At 43.9% G+C, this 14,993-nt stretch overlaps 1 protein-coding gene across 3 annotated transcripts in view; it reads left to right on the top strand.

The window, feature by feature from the left end:
- Positions 1-254: 254 nt before the first annotated feature.
- SLC26A5 (solute carrier family 26 member 5) overlaps positions 255-14,993 on the top strand; it is a 48,895-nt gene continuing 34,156 nt past the window's right edge. For 2 of the 3 annotated variants that reach the window (XM_070617052.1, XM_070617054.1), the window contains exons 1-2: positions 303-423; positions 3,157-3,277. The gene's annotated coding sequence lies outside the window, so the exon portion shown is untranslated. Of the gene's footprint in view, positions 424-3,156; positions 3,278-14,993 lie in introns of all 3 variants that reach the window. The other variant, XM_070617053.1, reaches the window with a different exon arrangement.

Genomic DNA, 14,993 nt, shown 5'->3' with positions numbered 1-14,993 from the left:
GGAACTCTGGGCAGGGCTCGAGGCGGGGTGGGGCGGGGCCTCGGAACTCTGGGCGGGGCTCGGGGCGCGGTGGGGCGGAGCCTCTGCACTCTGGGCGGGGCTCGGGGCGCGGTGGGGCGAGGCCTCGGAACTCTGGGCAGGGCTCGAGGCGGGGTGGGGCGGGGCCTCGGAAATCTGGGCGGGCTCTGGGCGGGGCTCGGGGCTCGGGGCGGGGCCTCGGGACTCCACGCGGGTTCGGGGGCGGGGCTCCGGGGGTGGGCTCTGGCCGCGGGCTGCGGGCGGTGGGCTGGCTCCTCGCCTGGTTTGCCGGCCGGCGCCCCCTCCGAGAGCCGCCGGGACCAGCGGCGCGGCGTCGAGCAGGCAGCGGCTCCGGAGCGCGGCGGGGCGGCGGCTCGGCCCAGGGCAGCCCCGCAGCGGCGGCCGGTGAGTGCGCGGCTGGCCTCGGGCGCGGGGCCGGGAGGAGCGGCGCGGGCACCCGGAGGGCTGACCGCGTGGCCCGCGAGAGGGCCCCGGGGCTCGCGGTGCGGCCGCCTCTCCGGGCGGCTCGGTGTCTGCATGGTCTCTCTCCCTCCTCTGAAACTCCTTTCTGAAAACGGACGGTCCGCCCCTGGAGGGGCCCGCACTCTCCCGGTCTCTGAACCAGGACGGGGCGAGTCCCCGGAGGGGCTTCCCTCGGCCAGCCCCCATCACTTCCCCCCGGCCGCTCCAGCCTCGATTTCTTACTAGACGTTTGCATCTTTGCTAGACGTCTGCGTCCCTTTGGTTTTGCAGTTTTGCTCTTTGCAGTTTGGTTTTCGTAACTTCCCAAGCGCCCCAAACACTCTCATCCCTGCCCCGCGCTGTCACGGCGGCCTCTCAGGTGCAGCCTGTCCGTATCCCAACCGATGTAAAAAACCAACCCTCGGTGATCCCCTTTGCCTGCTCCCCGGAGACCGGGCGCTGCCTGCAGGGCCGCCAGGGCGCGCTCGGCCGCCCCTCCCCGCCGGGTCCCGGCCGCCTGAACCCCCGGCTCGGGCAGCGGCGGCCTCCGGCCTGCAGAGCGTCCGAGGGGCCCAGCAGAGGGTGGGGCTGAGGTTCTGGACTCAAAGCCAGGCCGGGTTTATGTTTAGTAGAGAGCTGATCAGGGCGCAGGCAGGCGGGCTGTGGGGGAGGCGAGGAAATCCCTCGCCACCGTGAGTCCAGTGCTGGCAATCCGGGGTCTAGAAACGTTAAAACAAGAATGGAGACTCTCATAACAACCGGAATGGCAATTTGGGAGAGAGAAGGACTGAGATTCAGCTTTTTCCTGCCTGAAGAACGAGAACCACGTGTATTAGATATAAATGCGTAATCTAAGGTAAGGTCGGAATTGGAGAGGGGGTTGAAGCATGCTATAGGAAGTCTAAGCCTTTTTGAAATGAAATTTGAAGTTCGATTTTTGCCAGGCAACACTTTTAATCACCGTAGTATTTCTTTGTTTCGGGAAAACTTTCAAGCAGGGGACAGGAGGCCGAGAGAGAAATTCAAGCTAATTTGCATTAGAAAGACACTTAGGGTGGAGAATTTCGAGGTAAGGTTGCTAAGGCTGATATCTTAAGTGCACTTCTGGAAAGCATTCTAGTCTACTAAGTATCACCCAAAGCCCCAATTCTGTTACATAGCATTTCTTTTTTTCTCTCTCTCTAACTACTGTGAAACTATACAGAGTTACACATTCCTCATTAATTTATGAGCGATACCAAAAGAATTGACTTGATCCAGCAAGTCTCTGAGCACCCTCCCTGGATGAGGCGCTCTGCTGAGAGCTGTAGAAGGATAGAAGACGGTGGAATCTTCCAGTTAAAACAACAGGATCACCCACAGTGGACTGACTTGTGAGGAGTAGCTTCAGGTGTGCACCATCTGTTCAACTGAAAATCAAAAACAGTTGCGTTTTCTTCTCATCCTAAACGCCACGTGTGTCCCCTGGTATCCTAATCATTTTGTAATTTTTCTACCATTGCAGGTAGTCTGCATTGTAGAAATTCCGAAGTAAAAGGTTTTCTGGGAGATATAACTAAATAACAAGATATGTCCATCTTCCCTAGCGTTTGCATTATCATGGAGTTAATAAAGTCAGGATCAACCAGAAAAAGGAGGAGACGATGATTTTCCTTTCCCTTGCTTTCAAACTAGTCAAATCTTGCACGAAAGAAGACAAAGTTAGCATGGATAAATTTAATCCTCTGGTGCTTCCCAAAGTATGTTGTATCTAAACCCACCATTCTGGAGGATAGATTCAATTTCATGAAATCTCTCAGTCCTTCTTTGGGAAGATAGTTCCAGAGGCCAATTTCATAAATCTCTCATTGTGGATACCAACGACCTCAACATCATCATCTCCCATTTATCACCCTTGAAAACAATGGTATTCTAAGGGGCTTTTGAGAGGGGACAGGTCTTTTTAAAAATCTGGTCAAAGCTAGGGACTTTAGCCCCAGAAAAAATTCGTACCCATTCAAAGTGTTGTATATCTTTCAGAGGATTTATGGTGCCCAGGTGTAAGACGTCGCCTGAGAACGGGGCAGTCCGTTAGTCACGGGTAGGTAGATAGAGGAAAATGGAAGTGAAGCAAGGATGTGGGTAAATCCACAAACTGAGTGGATATAATTTAACTTACTTTTAAATGGAATAGACACCTGGCCTTTTGAGTAAGTGTTCTGTGAATGGGCAGTAATAATTGTATTATTTGTAAAAGACTGAGAGAGATTAGTCCTACTCATTTTTTAGTTGGTCAAGATCAGCTTTCATCCTGAATATTATGAATCTCACTTTTCAGTTTTTCTCGTTCTCCTTGAGCAAAGTGCTTCTGAGATGATTTTTCTCTTAGGACGGATGCCCCATTCAGCACAGTTTCTCACGTGCCAACTTTTGTAGTTGTGAATTGTTAAATATGGGAATGGTTGAGTTCAAAATATGAACTTGCTCACTCTCTCATACGCACACATACTATTAGTTCACCTTTGGGAAGAAGATGTATGTCATATAATGACCGTATTCACTGTAAACCACCGTGATGGCTCTAGTTGTGTCTTGGGAGAGAATGAATGGAGAGCATTATGAAATATTTTGGACGTAACTTCTTTCAAAGGACAAACCAGCACCTGCTAGGTTAACTTTCCTTTCTTCTGTACCTAGGGCCGAGGAGCGAGCTCCCCCTTCTCCAGCTCAGCCCCACTGATCAAGGTTTCACCGAACTGCACTCAGCTTCCATCTGGGGTTCCTGTCCCCTGCCCCTTGTGCTGCACGTTGGATCTGGGTAAATAGAGGGGCCCCTGGCACTAATGAAATGGGAGAGTGGGTCATAGGTAGTGATGGACTTTACCTGGACCACAGGATTCCTTAACATTTCCAGAGGCCTGACTCACACACCACTACTTGGAAGAAAAGGGTGAGAGAGAGAATGCTAGAACCATCACAGCTTACTCTCCTTTAACTTGGATCAGGACCAGCCTGATTGATCCTTAGATGTGAACCAGCTTTGACTTACTTTATTCTTGAGTGACAACTAGGTGGCTGGTCCCAACCCTAGAATGTCATTGATAGGTGTTTATTGGATGAGTAGATTAATGGAGATCCTAGTTTTAATCCAATCTCTGCTTTTAACTAGGTATGTGATCTTGGGAAAGTAGTAAGTCAATTAAATTCTTTGGACCTTAATGTTTCTATGTATAAAATGAAAGTGTCATATAGGATCAGTGGTTCTCAAATACTAATGTGTGGTTCCATGCATTTGAACCACCAGGAAAGTTTATAAAAAAAGAAAAAAAACACTGGGTCAGAGATTCTGACGTAAATGGACTGGGGCAGGCCAGACATCTCTATTTTTTAAACCCCCCTCTCCCCAGGGGAAACGCTAATATCCAGCCCAGATTGAGAATCATTTGTGAAATAATCACTGGGAGCTGATTCTAAGGTTGTGTCACCTAAAGATAGAAAGCAGACCCGCCAGATCCCCTTTATCCGTGGCCTGGCCCAGTATTAGGTACACCCAGGGGTAACCAAGCCTAAACGTGCCTTTCTGAGAAGCAGTACAAATCAAGCGATTTCAGTTTCTTCAGGGAAGGTGCTGGCCGTCTCACGGGCTCAGTATTCCCGTAGTGCTTTGCCGGTTCCCAATACCTGGTCCGTTTTGATGGACGGGACTAGCTGTAACTCTGCCTGTCCAAGATGATTAGCTGTTCCTAAAGGTCCCCAGAGATTATTCTCTCTCTTCTTTCGGTGTCCGTGCCAGCGTTTAATAGTCTACTGAAATTTTCTCCTGGAGGCGATCTCTGCCTTGTAGGGGTGGGGGAGAAAAGTGTCAGCAAGGGGTCAGGACGATCTCCTCGATCGTTGCTGAAATGTGATCTTCTGTGTCCAAACCGAGATGAACAGCGATCCTCACGCCTTCTCAGGTAGCTGGAGACTATCGAGTTACCAGGACTGGGACGGGAAAAAAGAGCACACTGTTTGCCTTCATCGTTTGTTGGGACCTAATCTCATTGCCATTACACTGTAAACTCTGCAGATGTTCACACTTTGAAAATTATTCTTAGGTTTAACGATAAAACTTCCTAAATTATAATCCATAAAATTTATTTATGTTTATCTTACTCTTTTTTTCTCCTACTGCCCTTCATATCCCAAAACACCCAGAAGAAGGGGAAAAACAGTGTGTGTGTGTGACTGTCAGATCAGTGAAAGAGGAACGGACGTGAGTTGACAAAAGGATGGGAAGGCGTTAAGGAGGAAACAGAACGAGGGGAAGGAGGCCTGTGGATTGCAAGGAGCTACACTTTCTTTCTTTCTTTTCTCTCTGCTGTTGGTCTTATCGCTACGGCAGGTTAATTCTCAAGCTTTCCAAAACTGAGCCAAATCATTGCATCCCACCTGCCGGGTCCTGGTGAAGTGGGCTTGTGGCCCGCGATCCGTGCGTGTTCCCTGCCGGCTTCCATCCACGGTGCGTGGACTGGTGTCTCTGTGGCTGAACTGGCAGCCCACACCTACTTGGTCTCGTCCAGCGCTGACCCATCCTAGGCCCTGACTTAATTCTAAATAATGTCTTGAGTTGGGGAATATTTTTTTCTGGACTAGAAAGCTATTGGCCGCAGAGTTTTTCACCTTTGTGTCTCAGAGGAGCTGCCCTTACCTCGTGTCAACGGTCTGATGCCGGAGCTCAGCCCCACTGCTCTACACTCTACAGCTGGTCGCACTCACTGCCCTTAGAAAAATTCTAGGATTGGATTCATTTTATATGTTTATTACCGATCATTGTTCCCAAAGATTTAGTAATCTTGGGCCCGTGCTGTTTTCTTATTTCGTGATTTATTCTTTACCTCCTTCTTAAAATGAATTAAGATAGGAATAAATATACTAGGAAAAGAGGGTATTTATCATCGTAACTTGAAATCTAATGAAAAACTTAACTATTACTGAACTCAAACCCCCAGTCATATGTTTATTTATAAGCATTTGTCCTCCCATGAATCTAATTTTTGAAGATAGTAGGTGTAGCTGTGGTTGTTCTGGTGCTGAGGATTATCAGTGGTTTGCTTTTTGAATCTTTACTTCCTCAAAATAATTAAATGTTGCAAGATAATTAGAAATGATAAAATGTTCTTAACTACTTCCTGTTTTATTGAGCACTTTTATTAACCATCTCAGGGCTGCCAGGGGTTTTCATTCCTTCCTTCCTTGATTCGCTCATTCATTCAACAAGCGCCTGATGAACTCGTCCTCATGTAGCTTTCATTCTCGTGAAGGGAAGAAGGAAGACAGAAAATGAGTAAAATACAGTGTGGGTTAGCTGGTCATGAATGCTATGGAGAAAAATGAAATGGAGAAGAAGGCAGTGGAGGAGCTCGTTGGGCAATTTTTAAAATAAGATGGCCCGAGAAAGTGATACTGAGCATGGACTTGAAGGTGGTGATGGAGAAAGTTATGAGGTTGTCTGAGGGTGGAGCTTTCTAGCCAGTGCAAAGGCCCTGAGGCAGGTATGTGCCTGGCACATTCACAAAATAGCAAGAAGGTCCAATTGGCTGGAGCTGAGTGACGAGGTGGGAAGTAGAAAGAAGGGAAATCGGCAAAGAAAGGGGCGGTTGTGGGGCAGGAGTTTGGGAAGGTGCTGAAGATCACGTAGGGCCTTGTAGGGCCTTTTCAGTGGGACACTTGTAAGGTGACATGAAGTTGAGGTTTCTTTCTGGTTCTTACAGCAGCCCTGTGATCCCCATTTCTTCTTTCTTTTGCCCTTTGGATGCTCCCCAGCTTTCCCTCTCTCACCAAGTCAGCCTCTGCCCATTCTTTCCCTGTAGGTCCTTTGTCCCCATGGCTGGCTGTGCAGTGGGATTCTGTCTCCTGTTCTCCTTGCTTTCTTGGTGCCCTGAAGATTAGCTTTGCCCTTCCTTTGTAAAGAATGTACTGCTAGCTGCTAAAGAATAAGAGCTGTCAGGTAGCACCAACCCCAACATCATGAGAGAAATTAATACATTTATGCAAAATGTATTCTTGGTTCATACTCTAGCCCAAACACAACATGGTCGCACTGCTGGTGGGCCAGTGTGGCCTGCGTGTTTTCTTGAGTCTGCACATTGTTTTATAAAAATTCGTGTTCGTTTTCAACATGTTAAAATTGAGAGAGATGTTGGGGCTGGCCCAGTGGCGTAGTGGTTAAGTTCACACACTCCACTTCAGCGGCCCAGGATTTGTGGGTTCAGATCCTGGGTGTGGACCTACACACTGCTCATCAAGCCATGCTGTGGCAGGGTCCCACATCCAAAATAGAGGAAGACGGGCACAGATGTTAGCTCAGGGACAGTCTTCCTCACACACACACAAAAAACTGGATGTTCTATGTAAATGAAAGTCTAGAATAGGCAGAATTAATCCATGGTGACAGAAATCAGACCTACAATTGCCTGACATAGGGATGTGGCCGGGATTGACTGGGGAGGAGCATGAGGGAAATTTCTGGATGAAGAAAAGTTTCTATGATAGTCTGAAATGCGTGGTAGAACTCATTAAACCATACCCTCATCTGTGCAGTTCACTGTATGTCAGTTGAACCTCAGTATAAGGAAAATCTTAAAATGGCAGCCAGCGACCAGCAAGAGCTGCGTAGCGGCTGGCCGCGTTGGGCTGGCGCGTGCTCTCTGGATTGGCACAGACCCACCTGTTCGTCTTGGTCATCGTCGTTCCCCTCCTGGCCCCGTGTAGGTGGTATTGCTGTGTGATCCCGCAGTGGACTCTTGGCGGTTTTGGTCTCACCTCCCAGTGGGGAGCAAATCTGAAGGGGCCCGGTGTGTTTAATTGGCAGTGGAGAAGACGGTACAGCCTCTAAGGTTGTGTGTGAAGCGTGAAACAAAGACAAACCTGGTAGCTTAGATCAGTCAGGCAGCCCACCCGCATCCGTCTCTCAGTGAGCAGCATCCTTGCATCTAGGATTCTCAAAGACTCTCAACAGAACGCTCACTTTTCCTCTCAAACACCAAGGGTCTCCTGTGTTTGCAGACTCCTCCTCTGAGGATAACAGAGAGCAACTTCCACTCCTGTTACCAACACTTCCAACTTATTTTTATTATGTTTGTTATGAAAATAATAGTGTCTACTGTGGAAATGCTAAAATGTACAGCTAAAAAGAAAACAAAATTACCCACAACCCCGCTAGCCAAATATAACCTATGTTTACCATTTTGTGATAAATGCTTTCAAATCCTTCTCCATACGTCTATGTATTTTTTATGAAAAATGTGGCTGATAAAATTTAGCACACAACTGCCCAATGTGCAAAATGAAAAAATAATATCAAGGATTAAAGATCACAGACTAAGCACGAGCATTTTGCCTTCTGTCTATGCTGTAACTCTTTGTAAGTGGCTGTAAAATTATGCAAAGAATAGGAAGAATTCCGAAGAGAACAGAATAGGAAAATGGAGGCCAGTTACTAATGAAACAGAGCCAACTGTGCAAGACAGGCCACCGTGGGAATATATATAACCAAGAATAACCTGACATACGAAGGAGCATAAGGAAAAAAAAACACCAAGATAAACAGTTACTAATGCCAAAGAGGAAATCATTCAGAGAGATCATTTACAATTTTTTTAAAAATCCAAGTCCCCTCAGAGTGATTAAAAAGATATTGTTTCCGTACCACAAAAACAGAATCCTATTAAAAAGGAGCAATAATCAGAAAACAAACAGACAAAAGAGACCTTGAATTTTTTTTAATGATTGCTAAAATAAAAATAATTTATTAGAAGAGCTAAAATTAGCGATCTCCTGGAATGCACAAGCAAATGTCAAAGAGATGGAGAATAAATGCTGGAAAAGATAAGAAGCATAGAGAAGCAATCCAGTGAATCCAACCAGTCTATTGGAGTTCTAGAAAGAGAAAACAGAGAAAATCAAGAAGACATTGACAAAGAAATACTGGGGGGAAATGTCCTAGAGTCAAGGAACAGTATGAGATAAAAGGGGTTCATCAGGGGCCAGCCTGGTGGTGTAGTGGTTAAGTTGGCGCACTCTGCTCCAGCGGTCTGGGGTTCACCCACTGGGATCCCAGGCACAGACCTAGCACCACCTATCAAGCCATGCTGTGGCAGGCATCCCACATATAAAGTAGAGGAAGATGGGCATGGATGTTAGCTCAGGGCCACTCTTCCTCAGCAAAAAGAGGAGGGTTGGGAGCAGATGTTAGCTCAGGGCTAATCTTCCTCAAAAAAAAGAAAAAGAAAACCCATTCATCAAGTGAATGGAAACAACATCCATACAGAGATACAATCATTATGAAATTTCAGAGTCAAGGATGCAGAGAAGCTCCTAAAACTTTCTGAAAGGGAAAATCAATTCACTGAAGATTGACATAAAGCTTCTCATCAGTAAACTGGATACTAAAAAAAAATGGAGCAATGCCTTCAAAATTATGAAAGAAAATGATTTTGAACGTAAAATTCTATTGCCAGTAAAATTATCAATGAAGTGTGAGGGTAAAATGAAGACATTTTCAGACATTCAAAGACTCAGGCCATTTATTTCCAAGTACCCTTTCTGAAGCAATTACCTAAGGATGTGCTCCAGCAAAAGGAGGGTAGAAAGCAAGAAGGAGAAAGATAAGGAATAAGAAAGAGTGTATCTCCCCAAGTACAATTAGAATAAATCCTAGGCTGACAGATGTGAACCAGGCTTAGAAAGAAATTGACACAAATTGGGACAAGTAGTCAGTGAGCTCCAAGAAGGATGACTTTATGAAGAATTAAGTAAATTCCATTCAGTAGATAGAACCAATAATAAACAGTATCTACATAGTTATAATAATGGGACATCTATCAACATGGAGGACTAAGCTCAGTCATACAGACCTCCTTCCAGTACTAAGACACAAAAATAAAGGCTAAATCACAATTTAATGTTTAAATAAATAGTTAACTTTAAAATAAAGTGTACCAGAATAATACAAAAAAAATGTTTTAAAAGATCAGTAAGTGCAAGTTCGCACTCAGCACAACCCATGGGAGTTTCTCTGTGGATACAGATCCTAGGATGTGAGGATGGGGTCGTACCATCCAAACCTGGAAAGAAGACATGGCTCAGGCCCAAGGAGACAGGGAACCACTCCCCTCCCCCACCATTAAAATGAGCTCACAGTTTCAAAAACCTGCAGAGGGAGTATCAGCAAACAAGACAAATAGAAGGGTCAAATCCTCAAGAACTTAAAATAATGGAAATATATGAACGAAGTCATCAGTGTGCTAAAGATTATTAAAGGGATAAAAAGAACATAAAACAGGGGCTGGCCCCGTGGCCAGTGGTTAAGTTCATGCACTCCGCTTTGGTGGCCCAGGGTTTCACTGGTTCAGATCCTGGGCACAGACATGGCACCGCCCATCAGGCCATGCTGAGGTGGCGTCCCACATGCCACAACGAGAAGGACCCACAGCCAAAAATACACAACTCAGTAGCGGGGGGCTTTGGGGAGCAGAAGAAGAAAAAAAAAGAAGACTGGCAACAGATGTTAGCTGAGGGTCAATCTTTAAAGAAAAAAAGGGAGAGGAAACAAAAGGAAAAAATGCACATTATGAAAAAAATCATATTTCCAAAAGGAGATATAGAAATCGAAAATATACACGTTGAATTTTTTTAAATTAATGCTCCTAGCACGTAGTGTCAAGGACAGAGACGCTAAATGCGCGCAACAGTTCCACACAAGTCCCACCCAAAATACTAAGGGCACTCTTTGAAGAATGCTGATTTGGAGTTAAAAATAAACCCACCAGAGGAACTAAAATCAAAAGTAATTTTAAGAAAATGGTTACTTCAGGGCCCAGAGCTGCATTCGGGGAGAAGAGGGGTGGGAAATGACTTTTCTTGATTACCCCTCCCGTTATACTTGCAATTTTATCGTATCTGCATTACTTTGACTAAAGTTATTATTTTAAAAAAGAAATGACTGGTAAACCAGTAGATTCTTCCACTTTCACTTAAAGTAGAAAACTTTTTCTTATTAAAATGTGTCGTTCAAACTTAAGCACCAATTTGAATTGCTGAGCTTTTTTACCCCAAAGAAGATTCTGGAGGCATATCTTGTAAGTATTAATGATCTTTCAAGTGCTCCTAGTTGGAAAATAAATCTTGCAATTTATCAACTTATGGAGTCACAGCAAATTAGTGCTGGAAGAGATTCAATTTCTTAGTGGAATGGAATAATTTTTGTGTCGCGTGGCAGTTTGGATCAGTAGTTCGGTGTAGGGCAAAGGAGGGTGAGAATATAGTCGAGTGACTAGAGCCTGTGACTTCCAATTGGAACTTGTAGCCTGGCTTTTATGGTCCTATAAGACCTGGTCCTTTTTGACCCCTCCAGTTTCATTTCCTGTAACCACCCAGAACACAATTTCTGCCAGTGTTTTTGGTAGTCTATGAACGTGTCCTATTAATTGCTACCGTTCACTTCTCTGGGCAGGATCACATGCCCTCATTTTGCCTTCTACCCAATACTGGAGAGCTCCTTCAAGTCCAGCATCCTCTCTGAAGCCTTCCTTGACCTCTAGCTTTGCTTCTAATTTGGTTGGGACCGCCATGCTTCATAAGCAACAAATCATGATGACAGGGAATGCATGCCCATAATTAATGTAATTTAGATAAAGTTAAATAAACATTTTGATGTGATTAATCTGATGCACAGTTAAGGAGGCAGCATAGCATAGGAGTTGGTTTCTGAAGTGAGCAGACCTCAGGTCCAATCCCGGCTGCTGTTACTCCATCAGAGCCTCACATACTTCGTCTGAAAATTGTAGATAATTCTTACCTTACACGGAAGCTGTGGTTCTTTAATTGCGCAGTCTCCATAAATGTTAACTACAATAATGATGTTTAACTATTACTGTGTATAAATAAGAAGCTCATATAAGTGTCTACCATTCATAGTAAGTCAATTCGTAGTTTTTATGTGCTCGCTTTGTAAGTTACCCAGTACTTAAAATGAGCTTTAATGTTGTTTAAATATGCAGGGTTTTTTTTACCATCACACACATAAACTCACACAGATCAAAAAAGAAAATCCCACTTATAATAGCAAAAACTGGGAAGTAGCCTAAGTGTCTAGTAATAAGAAAGGTGGTTAACTAAATCATGCTACATATATATTGGAAAATATTTTGCAACCATTAAAAATTACACTTCTGAAGTTTATTGACATCTCAAAATGTTTATAAAATAATGTTAAGTAAAAAAAAATTTGTGCAAAACTATTAAGACAGTATCTCAGCCATGTAAATATATATTATATATGTACAAATATATGCATTTATAATATACCCTTAAAATGTATCATTGATGCAGAAGAAAAATGAAAAATTTCCAAATTTCCACAGTGCTCATATATTACTTTTATCATAAGAAGGAAAAAAGTAATGTGGTTTATATATCAAAGGCCCTTGGTCTCATTTCTTAAATGTTGGTATTTCGTTGCCTACAATCTCTTGCTCCCACCCCCAAAACCACCTGTGTTCGCGTATATGCTCTATCATTTCACATGCCTCTACCCACCTGTAAGAAATCCTTAAAAGGATGTGGATTGCTGCAAAGACCTTAGATGACAACTTTCCTGAGGGCGTGTGCCATAGCTTATTGATCTCTAAGCATAGCCAACTTGCATGTTACAGCCAAACATGGAAGTAGAAAGTCAGTACATTTGTACTGAATGAATGAATAACTGGAGACCCAAGGCCTCAAGAAATGGAGCATCTAAAAGGAAATAAGTGTGAGACTGATTAAAAAGGTAATAATATCTGTTGAGGACCTTGTTCTAAGTGATTTATAGTTCTTACCTTAATCCTCATTGCAGCACTGTTAGGATTGTCTTGACAAATTATGGAACATCCATATCACAGCATGCTATGCAGCTGTTTAGAAAACAAAAGAATGAGGATGCTATTTTGTACTGATATGGAAGGATCACCAAAATGGATTGCTAAGTGAAAAAGGCAAGATGTGGAATGGTGTTAAGGCATGCTGCCATTCATGAGAAGAGGACTGTGTATTCATATCTGCCTGTGTATGAAATAGCTCTGGAAAGACACACAGGGAACTGACGCCGTGGTTGCCTGCCAGCCACAGAATGGAAGTGAAACCTCACTTTAATTCTTTTTACACGTGAACATAGGGGTGCATAAATCTCTTTGGATTATTGATTTTCTAACCTTTTTTTTTTTCTTTTGAGGAAGATTAGCCCTGAGCTAACATCTGCTGCCAATCCTCCTCTTTCTTTTTTGCTGAGGAAGACTGGCCCTGAGCTAACATCCATGCCCATCTTCCTCTACTTTATATGTGGGACACCTACCACAGCATGGCTTGACAAGCGGTGCCATGTCCACACCCGGGATCTGAACCAGCGAACCCCAGGCCACCGAAGCAGAACATGTGAACTTAACCACTGCGCCACCAGGCTGGCCCCCTAAAATATTTTTAAATCCGTTCTTCCATAGCTGTGGAACACAGGACTTGAACTTTTAGGTCTGTTTGCTTTTCTGTCATTGGTATTTTTGTTGGAGGACCTGCCAGAAGACTTGTCCCTTTGGGCCATCTTAGAAGTGACTTTTCTTGTGGGAGGGTTTGTGTAGCTTTACAGCTTGGGGATTTATAATTTCAATCAGCACACTGAAAGCTCGTTATCTGTCAGATAAGAGTCTGGTCATTGGATCTCCTTGTGTTGGCCCCTTGGGTACTTTGCCTCTCTTCTTCTGATAAGGTGGCTATTGATAGCCTTCACAGCTTTAATTATTAATCATTGTTGATGAGCATAAAAGTTCCCCAAAAGGACAGCTTTTCATTATAACATCCTCTCCTTTCCTTTTCCAGTTAAGACATCTCTGAACTGCCAAACAGGTATCTCAGGGAGGACAGAGATTATAGTCTGGGTCCTAAAACCTCAAAAATATTTGAGGATCCCCCTTTTCTCTTTCTTTCCTAACCTACAGAGAGTCATGGTTGCAGATTTAGCAAAGAACACTGTAAGATACCCAGTTAAAGTTGAGATAAAGAATAAAATTTTAATATAACTATGCCCCATACAATATTTGGAACATAGTTGTACTAAAAAAAATTATTTGTTGCTTATCTGACATTCGAATTTAGCTGGATGTCCTCTATTTTATTTGGGAAGCCTACAGACAGTGCATAGCTTAATGGTTTCCTAAGTCCGTCTGATGTTTTGAGATCTAAATTCTTTGAGACTTGCTCCTAGTTTAAACCCTCAATGAAATGTTTCTAGCAACTAAGACTGCATTTTCTTGAAGTGTGGTAGGCGTTGCACGGCCTGCCTTCACACAGCTCCCTTTTGTCGTGAGAATGTAAGAACAGAAACACTTTGCTTGAGAAACCTAAGCTAGATATTTCTCTCTTTTGTAGTTTTTGTTAAATATTTCAAAAATACACGTAAGTAGTATAAGACAGTAGTATAATGCATTGCACACGATTTGTTTATACTTATTCCCTATTCAGTCTTTTTCTTTTTGTCTGGGTGGGTGTGGGAATTTGTGTTGCCATCCTCTAAGTCAGTGGTTTTGAACCTTGGCTACACAATAGAATCATCTGGAGGGCTTTTTAACTCTCAGTCCCTGCCGGCCTCCCAGACCAGTTAAATCCCCTGGCAGTGGAGTCAGGCTGCACTGGTATTTGAAGCTGCCCAGGCGATTCCATCGTGCAGCCCGGGCTGAGAACCAGTGCCCTAAATGAAAATGGCAAACGCAAAGAAGCATCTTGATGGCAAAATCATGCCCTTAGATTTCAAATTCCTCTTCAAATCTTATTTCACGTATTTTTCAGTAAGCATATTGTATTAAACCATATGATATTGTGTTATAGCATATCACATATTCTATTATAAAGTTTACTTTAAAAAAAGCAATCTCATCTGGCTATAACCATATCATTGATTCATTATTAATTTCCTGAAAGTGTATAATGGGCTTTTGTTTTCTGATATTTCTTTGTGATTTATTTATTTTATTTCATTTTATTTTTTTTGAGGAAGATTAGCCCTGAGCTAACATCTGCTACCAGTCCTCCTCTTTTTGCTGAGGAAGACTGGCCCTGAGCTAACATCGTGCCCATCTTCCCCTACTTTGTATGTGGGACGCCTACCACAGCATGGCGTGCCAAGAGGTGCCATGTCCACACCCGGGATCCGAACCGGTGAACCCCGGGCCGCCGAAGCAGAACGTGCGAACTTAACCACTGCATCACCGGACTGGCCCTTTTTATGTCTTTTTAATATGTATTTCTCTGTCTCTCTTAGGTTATAAACCAGTGGCTCTTAACTCTAACTGCTCATTAGAATCATCTTTAGGATGCTTTTAAAAAAAATGCCTGGGCCCCACCTCCTGGAGGTTCAGCTCTAACTGGTCTGGCGTATAGCCCAGGCCTTGCTGTTTTTAAAAAGCACCAGAGGAGAGCCCGGGTTAAGTCAGAGTTGAAAGCCAGTATTTTTAAATATGTCAAAT

The sequence above is a fragment of the Equus przewalskii genome, chromosome 4 (assembly GCF_037783145.1).
Source record: "Equus przewalskii isolate Varuska chromosome 4, EquPr2, whole genome shotgun sequence".
Classification (NCBI taxonomy): Eukaryota; Metazoa; Chordata; class Mammalia; order Perissodactyla; family Equidae; genus Equus; species Equus przewalskii.
This window is presented reverse-complemented; position numbering and strand designations above follow the sequence as displayed.